Below are 13,572 nucleotides of genomic sequence, written 5' to 3' on the forward strand. Positions count from 1 at the left end.
GCTCAGATTCCCCTCACCTCTTTTTGTTTACTTAAGGCTGGCTTTCTAGGGCTCATTCTATGTCTATACAGCTTTGTGTTCAGCCAAAGATTGATCAGAGATTGTGTTCAAACATGTCAAGCCATCTTTGACTTGCTTTACTGCCAGGGGGCACATTCAAACTTCAAGCCTTTTATTTATTTTTATTGTTTTTCAGTTGGAGTCTCACTCTGTCGCCCAGGCTGAAGTGCAGTGGCACACTCACGGCCACCCCAGCGTCGACCTGCTGGGCTCTGGTGATCCTTCTGCCTCAGCCTCCCAACTAGCTGGAACTACAGGTACGCACTACCATATCCGGCTATTTTTTTTTTTTATTGTAGAGACGAGGTCTCACCAAGTTGCCCGGGCTGGTCTCGAACCCTGGGCTCAGGCAATCCACTTGCCTTGGCCTCCCAAAGTGCTGGGATTACAGGCTGAGCCACCAAACCCTGCCAAACTTCAGGCCTTTCAGAAGCCCGGCCTGGCGTTTACTTTCTGCTGGGCTTGTGTCTCCTCTGGGCATCGCAGGGTCTGTGGCTCAGGGATGGGGGCGTGGTTTGGGTCTGCTCTGATCTCTGCTATCCATGTACAGAGTCTCCAGTCTGCTCAAGTTACAGGGAGAATTTATCAAGTCTTCCATGGATATCACACCTCCCAGATCTCCACGTTAAATTCCCAGCAGATCAAGAGTCTGTCTGGTGAGGCTAAGGTGTTGCTGGCCCTCTCCATTTGCTTGCAGCAGCGATAGTCACTTAAAGTGGCCATGTTCCAAATCCTGTCAGCCATCTCCAGCAGAGGCTTGTTGTTTTCATGGCCTGCCCCGCCCTGCTCTGGTTGAACCATGGCACCAACAGAGTTGGAGGAGGATAGGAGCCATGCTGGGGAAAAGCACAGACTGCACTGTGCTGAGCCAAAATTTAGCCGTTTTGATGAATAAAACACCTCTCAGTTTGTAGTATGCGTTTGGTCGGATTCCAGAGTGCTGAAAAGGTTGCTTTTGACACCTTTTTTCTGCAGCACTCATATTTTCTGGGAAGAGGATTTGCCAACCTCCTTACCTCCTCATGCATACACTTTGTACGAGCAAAAAGGATAGAAGAAAGCAGCTCACTTGTCACCAGGCCAAAGCTCACTTTATTTATTTTTGAGTTGAAGTCTCACTCTGTCACCCAGACTGGGTTGCAGGGACATGATCACTGCTCACCGCAGCCTCATCTTCCTGGGCTCAGGCAATCCTTTCACCTCAGCCTCCCAAGTACTACAGGTGCTCGAATTTTTTTTTTGTAGATATAATGTCTTGTTATGTTGCCCAGGCTGGCCTTGAACTCCTAACCTCAGGCAGTCCTTCTGCCTTGGCCTTCCAATGTGCTGGGATTACGGGCATGAGCCACCACATCTGGCCCCTAAGCCTCATTTTAAAATGAAGAAACGAAGACAGCTGGTGGCCATGGTTGACTCGCACCTGTAATTCTAGCACTTTGGGAGGCAGAGGCGAGAGAATTGCCTGAGCCAAGGGGTTCGAGATCAGCCTAGACTACTTGGCAAGACTTCGTCTCTACAATAAATAAAAAAATTAGCTGGGCATGTTGGTGCATGCCTATAGTTCCAGCTACTTGGAAGAGTGAGGCAAGGATCACCTGAGCCCAGCCACTGCACTCCAGCCTAGGCAACAGACCATGACTCCAACTTAAAAAAAAAAAAATCAAGACAATCCACAGGGCCAGGGATGCTTGACTCTTCACAGACATCCTCAAAAAGAAACATCTACTGCCTGCTAAGAGCATGATTAAGACTCCACTCTTTCCCACCAACCTCATACTTTCCCTGCATACAACTACACCCCACCATTATCTTCCTCTATTTTCCAGAACTGAGTTCCCATGATCTTTAACCTCTAGACATCCAGTCACTTCCTCAAATTGGAATGTATCGGCAATAGTGAACTGCATAATCAGATCTAGTATGCTTAAAAAAAAATTTCCACTTTATCATTTTCAACCTTCCCATTTCATTTTGAGTATTTCCATTTTAATTAGATATGCTATATTTCATTCACATAGCCAATCATTATTAGGGTAGTTTAATCATTTATATTCAATGTGATTCTTTGGCCTTATTCCTAGAGCAGTGAGTCTTAACGGGGGAAATCTTGCTCCCTGCTCCCAAAAGACATTTGGCGATGTCTGCAGACATTTTTTGTTTTGTTTTGTTTTTGCAATGAGGTGATGCTACTGGCATCTAGTCAGCAGAGGCCAGGGATGGTGCTAAGCACACTACAATGCACAATCTGGCCCCATACTACAAAGAAGTTGTTCTAGGTATTCAGGAGTTATGCATTCTATTTCTCAATAACTATCTCCTAGAGGTGCAGTCATTGACATTGATAGGCTGTGAATCACTGACCACTAAATGACCTCCACATCCAATAAATGACCTTCACAGGATGCTCCATCTGCTCTCTTTCAGAGGCTCCTGATCACTGCATCACGTGCTCAGCAACACTGACCCCAGAATCTGGTGTTGATTAACAGCCACTGATTCAGAGTCGCTTCCATTTACTGTTCCCCCGGGAAACCCACTTGCTTGATTCCCAAACCCCTTAATTACTGACCCTTAATCACCAAAAGGCATAGATTTCATAAGATTAAGACCCCACCCAGACTACACAGAACAAAAGTCACCCCGCAGTCATTCCAGTCACTAGTCATATGGCCCCTAACCACTAACCCCTAGAGCATCCACTTCCCAGACATCTGCCAGGCACTACCTTGCAGCTTGGAAGTTGTCACTCCCGTCCTCATAGCAAGAAAACAAGCCGAACAAACTAAAAACAACTCTTCTTGGATTTATCAGAGAATTGTGGGCACAGGGCAAACCGATGCCATGAAAACCGAAAAGACAGACAAATATGGAGAATCACAGTATCAGGAGCAGAGGCCACTGGAACCAGGAGTGAGAGGAAAAGTGAAACTAACAGGTGAGCGGCTAAAGTCTGAACTGCTCTCACCAGCTGGGCATGGAGTCACTCTGTCCCCTCATCCCTGCCAAAGCTTGACATGACCCAGCTCTTCAATTTATGCTGATCTTAACTTGCATTGTAGTTGTCTTAACTTGCATTTCTCTAAATATTAATGAGTTCAAACATCTCTTCATTTGATTCTAAGCATCTCTCTTGTGAACTGCCTGATACATGCTTTGCCTATTTTTCTTTCTTTCTTTCTTTTTTTTTTTTTGAGTTGGAGTTTCACTCTGTCACCCAGACTGGAGTGCGGTGGCTGCTCCCGGCCACCGCAGCCTCGACCTGCTGGGCTCCGGCGATCCTTCCGCCTCAGCCTTCCGAGTAGCCGGAATTACAGGCATGCGCTACCACGCCCGGCTGATTTTTTGATTTATTGTCGAGATGAGGTCTCGCTGACCAGGCGGGTCTCGAACCCGCGGGCTCAGGCAATCCACTCACCTCAGCCTCTCAAAGGCACGGGATTACAGGCTGAGCCACCGAGCCCGGCTGCCTATTTTTCTATTGGAGTTCCTACCTTTTTGTTGTGACTGCTGAGAGTTCCTTGAATATACTAGGTATTGTTCTTGGTTAGTTAAACTGAAGTTGAGTCATTTTGATGAATAAAATATCTCTATTCAAGACATCTTCTCCTGCCAGGAACAGTGTGGCTCACACCTGTAACCCCAGTACTTTCGGAGGCTGAGGTGGGAGGATTGCTTGAGGTCAGAAGTTTGAGATCAGCCTTGGTGACATATCAAGACACCATTTCTACAAAAATATAAAGAAAAAAATTAGCTGGGTGTGGTAGCATGGGCCTGTAGTTCAAGCTATTCAGGAGGCTGAGGCAAGAGGATAGCTTGAGCCCAAGAATTTGAGGTTACAATAAGCTATGATCATGACACTGCACTCCAACCTGGATAACAGAGCGACATTCTGTCTCAAAAAAAAATTCTTAGAACTGAGCACCACATGGTCCCACATGGACTGTGAACATTTATCATAATACCACAAGAAAAGGATTGGCAGTAGCCAGAAACTGCCAGGAAAGGGGGGATACCTAACATCAATAAGGGTACCTGATTCTAAACCAGACGAAGTGAGGACCAATGGGAGGCCCAAACCTCTCCTGTACATTGCCTACTTATGTACCCAATCCTGAATTGTACCCACATCTTTAAAATAAAATACTAATTAAAAAATATTCTCCCATTTTTTCATATATTAAATTTGCCTCTTGTTTCCTTAATTGAATAGAAATCCTTTGTAATGTAATGATATTTATCAAATTTGGGTAATTTTCTTTAAGAAGTCCTTCTTTACCCCCTCCTAAGCAGGTTTTTAAAAATACAAATTTGGAGCCAAGCGCAGTGGCTCACACCTGTAATCCCAGCACTTTGGGAGGTCGAGACGAGAGGATTGCCTGAGCCCAGTGATATGAGATCACCCTGGGCAACTTGATGAGATCTCGTCTCTTCAATAAATCAAAAAATTAGCCGAGCTTGGAGGTGCATGCCTGTTGTTCCAGCTACTTGAGAGGCTGACATAGAAGGATTGCCTGAGCCCAGCAGGTCAAGGCTGTGGTGGCTGTGAGTGTGCCACTGCACTCCAGCCTGGGCGATGGAGCGAGACTGACTCAAAACAAAACAAAACAAAAAATACAAATTTGATTTGAATGTGTGCAGTACACATTAAAGACGTGTTAAAACTCAACACCCTCTAACACTCCCCACCCCAGTAATGGCACTTTCATTTGATGACAACAATAAATTCCCCCTTGATGACAACAGTAAAATGGTACTGCCAGGCTTGTACCATGGCATATTCTCACAGTAGAGGCACTACGGGGGGTAGTTGTGCAGTGAGAATAGGGACACTGTGGCTCATCTGGGCTCATCCTCAGTTTGGATGATACTAAGGAAAGAAGGTGCATCCAGGAGCTTCTCAGTTCCCCCAGATCCTTACCTAAGTTTCAATAAGTCTGATCTTCTGTGGCCCTGGAGTCAGGACCACAGCATCTTCTCTATCATGCTCCCCTCACCCAAGACTACACCATTCCCTGTTCCCCAACCACCAGCAGTCCCCTTGCCCAACCTGCTCTAGGGCTGACTCCGCCTGACAACATGCTCAAACTCAATAACAATTTGTTTAAAAATTCAATAAGGGGCTGGGCTTGGTGGCTCAGCCTGTAATCTCAGCTCTTTGGGAGGCTGAGGCGAGTGGATTGCCTGAGCCTGCGGGTTCGACCCAACCGGGCAAATTGACGAGACCTCATCTCTACAATAAATCAAAAACCAGCCGGGCATGGTAGCACGCGCCTGTAGTTCTGGTTACTTGGAAGGCTGACGCGGAAGGATCGCTGGAGCCCAGCAGGTAGTTGTTGGGGTGGCTGTGAGTCTGCCACTGCACTCCAGCCTGGGAGACAGAGTGAGACTCCAGCTAAAAAAAAAAAAAAAAAAAAGATAACGAAATTCTTGCTATATTGCCCATGCTGGTCTTGAACTGCTGGCCTCAAGCAGTCTTCCCACCTTGGCCTCCCAAATTGCTGGGATTACAGGCATGAGCCACTGCGTCTGGTCTTTAATACTATTTATAAAAATAACAATACATTTATTTTTTCAAAATTCAACAGACTTTTATTGAGCAGCTATCATATGTGAGGAATTGATCTTGATATTGACTGTACAGGAGTGAATAAACAACAAACAAACAAAAGCAAAACCTCTGCCTTCTGCAACTCACATCCCAGCAGCCAGATGAGATTAGTGTTGCATTTTAAGGATCTGCAAGAACAGAAAAAAACATTCAGATAACAACTCAAGGAGACTGCAACTGAGAAGAAAGGTCTGGGCTGAAAAGTTATATCCTATGATGGCTGGCACAGAGCTGTGACTGAAAACATGGACTTCAATGGCATCATCTGATTTTCATGCTAAAACCCTCAATTCTCAGGCCAAAGCTGGTCTGAACACAAGAGGTCATGCTCCTGGGGCCTATGAGCTATCCCAGCAAAAGCCCTTTACCCATGCCAGCTGCTCGCACATGCCAGGACACAGGTAACTCCTCAAAGGCTAAGGCCGTGGACTCTCCAGAGCACCTTGGAATGGTGCACGCTCTTGACACATGCCACACTTTTAGGACATGCACATAAAATCATGCAGTGAAAAATACAGAACCTAAAAAGAGTAGTGGCATCATGACAACACGGTGTCCCAAAGTAGGTATGTGGCATGAATATGAGAAGGAAATGTGAATAATAAAAGTTCTTTTAGGATAGTCCTATCCTGCCAGTTAGGTTCTGGCAGAAAACGATGGTAGCCTCAAGCTGGGTAATTTAAAGGGACTGAAAAAAATGAAGAAAGTGGGCCAGGTGTGGTGGCTCGCACCCATAGTCCCAGCACTTTGGGAGGCTGAGGCTGGAGGATCACTTGATCCCAGGAGGTCGAGACTGAGGTGAGCCATGATCATGCCACTGTACTCCAGCCTGGGCAAAAAGAAAATGAAGAAAGTGTGTGCAGGAGTAGGAAAGCTGGAGGAGGTGTGTAATGCACTACATCTGAAAACCCTGGGGACCCCCGAGGACCAGCCCATGCCATAGAGGGGTGGGGGGCAGGAGAGAGTCGAGGGCCTGCCAGGGACTGAGAACATGAGCATATGTAGCATGGGCCACCCCACAGGGACCTGACCTCCCCATTGACTAAACCCCACTGGGCACCAGATAGCAAGTGCATGTGGAACTCTCAAGCATCTAACTAGCTTAGCCCCTTCCAGTGGTCTCTACAGGGTGTCTTCACCCCACCTCCCCATGGGCTAACCTCTTAGTTCTGAGCATCCCCTGCTGCTTGATTAGACTCCAAACCCGAGCAGGTCAGTGCCAGACCAACCTTGCAGGATGGCAGTTTCCAGAACCATATGGTCCCAGTATCATAAAAATTTACACACACACACACACACACACACACACACACACACACACTCTCTTCATCTCTCCAGCTCCATCTCTATCAGTCTGTGCTATGTTCTGAATGTTTGCGCCCTCCTAAAACTCATATGCTGAAATCTAATCCTCAGTGTGATATATTAGGAAGGAGAGGAGATGAAGCCTTTGGGAGGTGATTAGGTCATGAGTGGGCTTAGTGCCCTTATAGAAAAGACCCCAGAGAGCTCTCTTACCCCTTCCACCATGTGAAGACACAGTGAGAAGGCGCCATCTATGAACCAGGAAGTATGTCTTTACCAGACACGGAATCTGTGGCGTGGCACCTTGATCTTTGATCTCCCAACCTCCAGAACTGTGAGAAATCAACTTCAGTTGTTTGTATGTTACTGTTTATGGTTTTTTCTTGAGTCGAGATCTCACTCTGTTGCTCAGGCTGGAGTGCATCTCACTCTGTTGCTCAGGCTGGAGTGCAGTGGCGTGATCACAGCTCACCATAGCCTCAACCTCCTGGGCTCAGGTGATCCTTCTGCCTCAGCATCTGAGTAGCTGGAACTACTACTACAGTGCCCCACTATACCTGGCTATTTTTTAAAAATTTTTTTTTTTTGAGTTGGAGTCTCACTCTGTCGCCCAGACTGGAGTGCAGTGGCCGCTCCCGGCCACCGCAGCCTCAACCTGCTGGGCTCCGGCGACCCTTCCACCTCAGCCTTCCGAGTAGCCGGAATTACAGGCGTGCGCTACCATGCCCGGCTAATTTTTTTATTTATTGTAGAGATGAGGTCTCGCCTGCCCAGGCGGGTCTCGAACCTGCGGACTCAGGCAATCCACTCACCTCAGCCTCCCAAATGTGTGGGATTACAGGCTGAGCCACCGAGCCCGGCTTTTTTTGTTTTTATTTTTATAGGGACAAGGTCCCTCTATGTTGCCTTGGCTGGTCTCGAATCACTGGGTTCAAGCGATCCTCTTGCCTCAGCCTCCCAAAGTGCTGAATTATAGGTATGAGCCACCATGCCAGGCCCAGAGCTCTATGTTCTTAATATGTGCTTCCAAAATGCCCATAAAACACACAGGTGGTAAGTGCTTAAGAAATGGTCCCTCCTTGAAAGCAGCTGTCACCCAGGCATTGGGCATACAATACAATCTGCACTGTTGCTTGGAGACCACAATTCTCAGGGAAAGTAACATATAAACAACCGAAATTGATTTCTCACAGTTCTGGAAGTTGGGAGATCAACCGATGAAGCTTAGCTTAGCTGGGTAAGAAATTCTTGGTTCATAGATGGGACCTTCTCACTGTGTCTTCACATGGTGGAAGGGGTAAGGGAGCTCTCTGGACAACCTTTCTTAATCACTGATCTCCTGCTGGACTAAAAGACCTTAGACTTAACTAAGTATGTTACTTCTTTGGCCTACTTTCAAGAGAATTAAGACAACTAACAGAGGCCCAGCCTTAGAGCCACCCCTGTTCAGTCCAGGAGACTTGATACTGGTGAAAGCCCTTTCTTCTCTATCCACTTCTTTGAAATGGCTCACTGTTCTTCTTTCCACTCCATCAGCAATAAAGGTTACAGGTATTGACTCATGGATCCATCATACTCAAGTAAAAGCCTGGAGTCCAGAAGTTGCCTCAGCTGAACCGAAAGAACATACAGAATCAAACTAAAGATTGTAAAAGGTAAGTTCCACTACTAATGGTCTATGGATTTCCTCCTAATGGTTCTACCTATACTTGCTGCTTTTGTTTTCATCTTGATTTGTACTGTTAGATGTCTCTGTCACGACCTCTTAATCCACGGGATTGTTTTCTTCCCTAGAAGTTTCCCTCAGGAACAAGCAATATACCTACTCTATCTTGCTTCCTGTTTCTAATATCATTAGTCCTAACTTCTTCGAAGCACCGTCCATTACCATTACTTGGCTCAACAGGGTAATTATTCAAACATTAGATATCCTCATGGTGGAATGTTGAGGAACATGCCATGTTATTAAATGAAACTTGTTTCCATATTAACACTCCTTCCCAAATAGAGACTTTACGGGTTATAAAACAATAAAATCATTGACTCTTTATAAGTTTCAGGACCCAGTTGGTTACAATCTTTTTTATCCTCTTAGGATTTCCAATATGCAGACATGGTTTCCCCCCCCTTAATAACTCCTTTTGTTTTGCTTATGTATAGTTAACCTTCTTGTAAGGTTTGTTTCTTATCGCCTAGAGGCCATCAAATTCCAAATGGAGATGCAGATGGGATTGTATGCAAGCTTCTATAAGGACCTTTAGATTGCCCGCTGGAGGAACCCTAGCTGCCATCCCCATATGTCTGTCACTCATGTTCAGCAGGAAGTAGCCAGATTAGTCATCATCCTCACGCCCTAACGGCAGTTAGGGTTACTACTCCAGAGAGGGGAATGAGACAGGAGATAGCTAGAGAAAGGCTAGACAGACAGAAAGGTGGGTCCTCTGGTAACAATAGTGAACTCACAGCAAGGCTCTCAGGCTCAGCATTGGTATATAAGCTCCCTGCCAGCCTCTCAAGCTAGCGCTTAGGTACTCACTGCTGGGATTGAAAAGCAACCAATCAGAACAGCAACAGCTCACAGCTAGTGCTAGCCAATCGGCTTGGACTTAGGGCTAAATAAGCACCAGGTTTTCGGCCCCAGATGGGCAACCCCTTCGTGCTCCCTCCCACTGTGGGAGCTTTTCTGTCCTCAATAAATCCAACTTTCTCACCTTCCTCCTAGGCATGAGACAAGATCCTTGACCTGAAGAGCTGCAACCTGGAGAGCTGCAACCTGGAGAGCTGCAAAAGATCGTCAGAGTCGAAAAATCATGCACCCCAGAGGCTGGCTTGCCAGCCGACAGAGCCAGCTGAAGCAGGATAGATGCCGGAGGAAGGCAAGACTCCGAAGTGGAGACATCCGGGGGGCTAGGCCTCCCAGCCCACCAAACAAGCAACACTCTCAGGGCTTGGCTTGCCAACCCGTTAGAGCCAACACCCTGGGGGCTAGGCTTGCCAGCCCCTCCTCCAATTGCAACACTTAGGGCTTGGCTTGCCAGCCCATTAGAGCTGACACTTGTGAGGCTAGGCTTACCAGCCCCTCCACGACCCTCTCTGGGGCTTGGCTGGCTGACCCATTGAGCTGACACTCTTGAAGCCCAGGCTGACCTGAAAAATCCACATCAGCAAGGCTGGGTGTCAGGACGGTCTGGGACATAAAGCAGAAATCTAAGCCAAAGAAATCTAGTGGGAGGAGGGAAAATGGCAAATGTCACCTCTTGATCCCCTCACTGCCCTCCTCCCAGCCACCTGTTGAATAGCTGTAGACAGAGGTCTGACTTGTCTCCTGCCCCGCTGCCAGTAACCAGAAATACTAGGGACAGAGGTCCAGCCCTTCTGTTCCAGCTCCTGAGTCACCCTGGGTCCTGACTCATCCCTCCATTTATTCCTGTCACAATGACAAGTTGGAAGAGAAGGGACATGTCAGGTACACAGAACACAGGAGAGGCCTGACTGGGGAAGACAGTGAGGGGAGTTAAATGGAGGCAGCGTGGCTCAGCCTGTAATCCCGCGCCTTTGGGAGGCTGAGGTGAGTGGATTGCCTGAGCCCGCGGGTTCCAGACCCACCTGGGCAGCGAGACCTCATCTCTACAAAAAATCAAAAGATCACCCGGGCGTGGTAGCGCATGCCTATAATTCCGGCTACTTGGAAGGCTGAGGTGGAAGGGTCGCCAGAGCCCAGCAGGTCGAGGCTGCGGTGCCCGGGAGCGGCCACTGCACTCCAGTCTAGGCGACAGAGTGAGACTCCAACTCAAAAAAAAAAAAAAAAAATGGAGACACCTTCCATTTCTCACCTCCACTCCCCCAGTTAACTGTGCTGCCACTTCCTCCCCGTCCCCCAGGGAGTCCAGGTCATGATCCACCCCAGGCCAAGCAGACAAGTGTGTTCTAGGGGTAAAGCCTCTTCCAGCAGCTCAGTTTCAGCCCCACTGTAGCCAGAGTTGTAAATCTCTCTTTCTCTACCTTAGTCAGTTACTAGGCCGAAGTCAGAGTGCCCCTTCACATTTGGATGGAAGATGTCAACACTTCCTCCATGTGGCGCTGTCTGCTAAATCAGTCCTCCGGCACCCACGTGGGAGCACTTAGTCAGTGCTGAATTTGAATTCCTCACCTGCCATCCTGAGCCCGATATAATCAAATGGAAGCTCGTTTTAGGGGCCATAGCCTGGGCAGTGCCTGAGAGTGACCATAAAGTGTATTATATACTGTACTTTGAAATTAAGTGTGTGGTTTATTTTTATTTTATTTTAAAATAAATGCTATTGTACATATTTGAGGTTTACAACATCATCCTATGGGATACATACAGATACATAGATACATATCAATAGTACAATGGTTAATATAGTGAAGACTAATAGTACTTATCTCACAGTTACTTTTTTGTGACAAGAGCCTCTAGAGTCTACTTATTTAGCAAAAACCCCTAATACTGTGCAATTTTTTTTTTTTTTTGAGTTGGAGTCTCACTCTGTTGTCCAGGCTGGAGTGCAGTGGCACGCTCACGGCCACCGTAGCCTCGACCTGCTGGGCTCCAGCGATCCTTCCGCCTCAGCCTTCCAAGTAGCTGGAACTACAGGTGCGCACTACCACGCCTGGCTAATTTTTAAAAAATTTATTGTAGAGATGAGGTCTCGCCAAGTTGCCCAGGCGGGTCTCGAACCCGCGGGCTCAGGCAATCCACTCACCTCAGCCTCCCAAAGTGCTGGGATTACAGGCTGAGCCACCAAGCCCGGCTCTTTCTGTGTCTTAATAAGCAAAGCTATCCTTCAAAAAATGAAGGAGAAATAGTCTTACCCTGACAAGCAAAAGCTGAGGGAATTTACCACCACTAGATCAGCCTTAATTGTGGATTTTAAAACCTTGCTTGTCAGTTTGCCAATATTTCAGCTCTGTGCCTGGCACATGTTACCCATGTGCCTTTTCGTTTCACTTCCATCTATTACACCAAAAGCTTCTGGGCTTGCCTCTGCAACCCAGGTGCTCTGCGCTTCCCATTTGGGCGCCAGGCCCAGGGCTCAGGTGCATGGATTCCCCCTGTGCACCATCCGCCAGGGGAGGATTTGGGAATGGATGGCTGCCTTGTTCATCTGATACATGTGCATATATAGTTACTGGGAAACTGGAACCCAGGGTCAATATATACAGATTTCTAATGCCAGGCAGGAATAGATTTCTTTAATTCATTAGATCAATTGAGAGATTTTATTTGGGGCAGAGAAATGTTAACAAGAGATTATTACAAGAGGCATATGGAGTAAGATTTTAGGTTTGTTGTGTGTGATTGTTAAGGAGCGGGGCTACATCTGCGTGTGGTTTTACTGAAGAGCCCCTGTTCCCTCCTCAAGCTATGACTGGCTCCTCTTCCTGCCCGGCCACAGTGTGGGGTGCAGCTTGCTTCCCTTTATTTATAAAAAGGGAAGTCTTCACTTTATTTTAGTATGAATTTAGCCACACTCTACAAATTTGAAAGATCTGGAAAAGCATGACCATACCTGTCCAGAACTATTGTTCATGTTTGTAGGAAGTTTTGATTGTCTTTCCTTTGCTGTGTGTAGTTGCTATTGTTACATAGAGAGCTGTGGGTATCCTGCATTTTTCACTTTAATGGTATATGAAAATTATTTTCCCATGATGTTATATAGCCTTGATAAATATTTTTTTAAGGAATTATAAACTAACTTTAATTATATCAACAGGAAGAATTTCAAACTATGTTGAGAATTTATATTTTAAAGTTTAAATCTGAGTAATATATTTTGACTGTAACATAACCATCTAAAGATAAAAGTATTTATGATGGCAAAATGGACAGAACAATCATTTAGGTAGCATCTAGAACTATTGCTACAATTCCTTTACATAAATAGAAATTCATGTCTTTTATTAGTAATGTACAATGCATCTTAGAGTAAAAAGTCACATAGGACAGGCTTATAAATATACATAAATCTCAAAATCAATCACAATCGAACATTAGGTATATGATTATTATAAAACAAATATAACCCATCAATGTCTATTTAAAGGCATCGTTTTTACAAAACAGTATTTTGTAGACAGTCTCAAAAAAGTATATTAATACTCCTGGAGCCAGATTGTTCCAGCATATCAGCGTGTCTGTGAGAATAAAGCATGTGGAGAAGCTGCTTTCACTTTTCCGGGTGGCCAGGGCCTTCTATGTGATAAATAATTTTTTAATGGTCTCATATTTTTCGAGAGACTGTCTACCTGGGTTTCCTTAATTTCTTATTCCTTAACTGTGGTTTCAAATGTTTACCTCTTTACAAACAATGCTTGGATAAATATCTTTATACACATCTATTTACCTACCTATCATCCATCCACCGAGAGAAGATGAAAAGAAGCTGGAGGAGAAGCTGGGGGAGGCAGGGGAAGAGGAAGGGAAGGGAACTACAGCTCTTGTCCCGGGTTGCTGAGCCGCGTGAGCATGACCGTGACCATGGCTGCGAAGGCGAGCCCCGCCCTCAGACTGCGGACCGCGCGTCGGCGCGGGTGCCGCAGTGGCGCTGGCCTTGGCCTCAGGCGGTCTCTGGCGC

General features: G+C 46.4%; 1 long non-coding RNA gene across 1 annotated transcript; it reads right to left on the reverse strand.

Annotated features, from left to right (window-relative positions):
* Positions 1-5,633: 5,633 nt before the first annotated feature.
* LOC110595347 lies at positions 5,634-13,421 on the reverse strand. The gene is made up of 3 exons (XR_002481769.1): positions 13,346-13,421; positions 9,685-9,754; positions 5,634-5,796 (listed from the first exon to the last, which is right to left on the reverse strand). It is a non-coding gene; the product is annotated as an uncharacterized LOC110595347 (long non-coding RNA).
* Between the last annotated feature and the right edge of the window lie 151 nt (positions 13,422-13,572).

This window comes from Carlito syrichta, unplaced genomic scaffold (assembly GCF_000164805.1).
Source record: "Carlito syrichta isolate Samal-C Ts95f unplaced genomic scaffold, Tarsius_syrichta-2.0.1 Scaffold293982, whole genome shotgun sequence".
Lineage (NCBI taxonomy): Eukaryota > Metazoa > Chordata > Mammalia > Primates > Tarsiidae > Carlito > Carlito syrichta.